The sequence below is a fragment of the Myotis davidii genome, unplaced genomic scaffold (assembly GCF_000327345.1).
Source record: "Myotis davidii unplaced genomic scaffold, ASM32734v1 scaffold967, whole genome shotgun sequence".
NCBI classification, from domain to species: domain Eukaryota; kingdom Metazoa; phylum Chordata; class Mammalia; order Chiroptera; family Vespertilionidae; genus Myotis; species Myotis davidii.
In genome coordinates, this window is record NW_006383014.1 from 98,158 (window position 1) to 102,379 (window position 4,222).

Genomic DNA, 4,222 nt, shown 5'->3' on the forward strand with positions numbered 1-4,222 from the left:
GGATATAAGCATAACCAATGGACATAAGACACTGGGGGATAGGGGAGGCTAGGGGACTGTCTGGGGGGGGGGAATGGACACATATGTAATACCCTTTGTAATAAAAAATTAAAAAAAATAATAATTCTGCTATTATTGGCTTCTGTAAAACATGCTTGCTCTAATGATAGGGAAAATAAGTTCAACTATCTGACCTTGCAAACTGCTGCTTCTAGCTACCTACCCCCCATGCCAGGTGTCTGCTAGTTATCTACTAAGCTGTGCTGTGCTCAAGGTTACAAGCTTCCTGCAAAATATCTGCATAGGGCTCTTTGCAAAGCCTGCAAAAGGCCCGAAACCCTATATTTGGGGGACAAAGACATATATTTGGGAAAATATAAAGGGAAAATTCCCTCCATGTTTTTTTTTTTTCATTTGAAAGAAGGTTTATTTATCAAACTAGAAGCCCGGTGCACAAAATTCATGCATGGGGTGGGGAGTCAGGTCCCTCACCCTCGGCCTGAGGCTCCTGCCCTCCCCTGCCAGGGCACGGATGCGGGGCTTGCGTTGCCAGGGCGACATTGCCAGGGCGCCGCCGCCAGCATCCCGCCCTGGCCACTATGGGCGCCTCCATCTTTGTTGGGAGTGATGGTTAATTTACATATTACTCTTTTATTAAGATAGTAAGCAGAGAAAGAGGTAAAATATTCGGCTCAGTAATTAGCCCATGGTACCTCCATGTTTTTTGCTCAGATTTTGAGAGGCAACTCTGTTGAGCCTGCCGGCGTAATAAAGACTCCTAATTAATTTGGCTTATTAAGGTGTCTTATGATCAGCTCGCTGATTTACAATATAACAATATCCTTGCCTTTGCTGACTCTCGAATAGCTGCTTCTCTCCTGACCGAGTTGTGAGTGACTTCCCTCCTTCCCAGTCCTTCACTTTTTGTCCTCTGGAATTCCCTTCATCTCTGTACCAGGCATTGAGATGGAGGCTGGGTTAGGGAGCCAAATGTGTTTTTGTTTGTTTGTTTGTTTATCATTGCTTTTTTAAAAGAATAGTTTATTGATTTTTAGAGAGAGAGGCAGGGAGAAGAGAGTAGCATCAATGTGAGAGTGTACTGTCTATCAGCTGCCTCCTACACAACCCCTACAGGTGATTGAGCCCGCAACCCGGGCATGTACCCTGACCAGACTCGAACCAGCAACTTAGTGCATGGGACAATGCCCAACCAACTGAGCCACACTGGCCAGAGCCAAATGTGATTTTTGAGTGAATGAACAAAAGTGTGTATTTACTTGCAATATATTCTCTATTTCTAGAGAGACTTTGCTGGGTAGATGAATACCACAGGAGATGGGAGCCCTTAATACACTATAACTTAGTTTACTTATCTTTCTGTGTTCCCCTCTACTCCAGTAGATAAGAACAGTGTTCTCACTATCACAGTTTTCCATTATTATACTTACCCCAATTCTGAAATGTGACTTTTCTTCTCTTTCTATCTGTATTTGCACTTTTTCTTGATCTCATTAAACATTTCAAAGAACCTCTCTTGTTTTTATTAACCTTTCTCTCTTTTAGTTCTCTGTTCATTAATTTCTGTGTACACTTACTAAATATTTTATAAATTTTTGTAAAATTGAAATAAGATGAACCTACCTCACATTTTTTTCTGGCTTGGACTGGGAAGCTTTGAGGTTTAAAATTCATTTATTTAAGGGATTTTCATAAAAGTTATTAATTTTAATGTGGTCAAATTTATCTTTTCTAAGTTGTGCTTGCATCTCATTTTAAAAATTCCTTTCCTACTCTTAAGATCTATAAGATATTCACCTATATTTTCTAATGATTTAAAGTCTCCTATTGACTCATTTAGGGTTGATTTTTTATGTATAGAGTGAGTTAGACATAAATTTTCTTTCTTTCCGTTTGCATAACCTTATTTTTTTTTTCAACTTCATTCACTATATAATCTTTCCTTCCCCTGCCAATCTGATATGTATTCAATCTCATACATGTATGGGTCTGTTTATGGTACTCTGTTCTATTCCACTGTCTTTTCTTTGTCAGTTGTACAATCTGAATTCTTTAGCAAATCTTAAATGCTGGAGGGCAAATATGCACTCTGTCCTTCCTTTTCAGAAGGGAAATTCTTAACCTTTTTCTCTTCCAGATACATTTGAGAGTCAGCTATTCTGAGTTTTGTTTGTATTTTCATTGGATGTATGGATCATTTAGAGTAGAATTGACATTTTTATGATATGAAATTTTTATAAATATGAATATAAGCCTTCTTTAATACTTCTTAATAAAGCTTATAATTTTTCTTTGAGATTTGCATGCATTTGTTAGATTAATATCTAGGTACTTGACATTTTCTGATTCTATCATGAATCGTATTTAAACTATATATTTTTATTTTTATTTATACTTAAAATTAAATATTCTAGTATTTTGTTGCTGGTATATAGAAACACAATTGTATATTAATTTTACTTTTAGCCATCTTGATAAATTTTTCTATTATTTTTAGTAATTTGTGTGAAGATTCTTTTGGATTTCCTGAGATTTGTTGGAAGCAGTGATATAAAATTTCACATATGGAATACATGTATGGCTCCCTAAATTTTCACAGATTGAACACACCTAGATCAAGACAATTGTATCAGCCCTCCAAATATGTCCTTTTTATGCCTTCTTCCAGTTCCTTTCTCTTTTTCCAAGGCTAACCACTATTCTGACTTTTACCCATAGCTAAGTTTTGTCAATTTTTCTTCTCTATATAAATGAAAAATATGCTTTGCACGTGGTTTTATTTGCTCAACTGTATGTTTGTAAGATTCATTTGTATTATTTTTTATTCTTACTGCTCTGTAGATTTCCAAAGAGCAAACATACTACTATTCTCTTGAGGGACACTGGGTAGTTTCCAAGTTTTGGCTCATAGTGCTGCTGTGAACATTGTAAAGCATGTATTTTGGTGAAGATAATGTACGTATTTCAGTTGGATATATATACCTAGAAGTGGAACTGATAGGTGATATGAGTATATGTGGTAGGCAGAATGTAACAAATTTTAAGATGGCCCCCATGACTTCTGTCCCATGGGGATACTCTCATGATTCTGTGATATGGAAAAGGGATTTTAAAGATGTAACTCAGGTTACCAATCAATTGACCACAAATGAAGCCAAAATTAAAATTAGGCTGAAGGAATGTTATGTGGACACTAACAGCTTCTACTGTGCTAAATATAAAATTCAAGGTTGGTGGTTATTTTTTTCCTTCAGTACTTTGAGAAAATACCACTCTCTTGTATTTTGGCGTCTGTTGAGAAGTTAAATTATTTTCATTTTTACTCCTTTAAAGGGAACTTGTCTTTTTTTCTGGCTGTCTTTTGCAACATTTTCTCTTTAGGTTTGGTTTCCATTAATTTAACTATGATGTATTTAGGAGTTTTTATCTTTTTATTTATTATATGGAGTTAATATGGGCTCTGCTCAAGGCTATAAAGTTTCAATTATAGAAGATAAATAAATCCCAGATACCTGCTTCCAGCTGGCGTGGCCTTTGCTCAAGGAGAGGATGGGAGCCTAGGTGGCCAGGGGCTCTGCTCAAGGCTACAAAGTTCCAATTATAGAAGATAAATATATCCAAGGTACCTGCTGAAAAAAAAAAGAAAAAAAGGAGAGACTGGGCGCTTGGGTTGCTGGGGGCATGGTCAGTCTGAAAACAACCATCAGTCCCTCATCAACGCTGGCCAGGCACCTCATTGGGGACCCCCACCCTGAAGGGGCTGTGGCCAGCCTTCAAACAGCCATCAGCCCCTCACCCAGGCTGGCCAGGCACCCCAGTGGGGACCTCCAGCCTGAAGAGGTTGTGGCCAGCCTGAAAACAGCCTTCAGACCCTCAACCAGGCTGGCCACACCCCCATGGGGTGAGGGACCTTGCTGGGGGGCTTGGCCTGGCTGCAAACAGTCCTCAGCCCCTCACCCAGCCTGGTCAGGCACCCCAGCAGGCCCCCCCTCCCTGAAGGGGGTGTGGCCAGTCTGAAAATGGCCCTTAGCCCCTCACCCAGGCTGGCCAGGCACCCCAATGGGACCCTCACCCTGATCCCGGACACCCTTCATGGAAAACTAGCTGGCCCCCACCCAGGCATCAGGCCTCTATCCTGTATAATAAAAGGGTAATATGCAAACTGACCCTAACAGCAAAATGACTGCCAATGACTGGTCACACA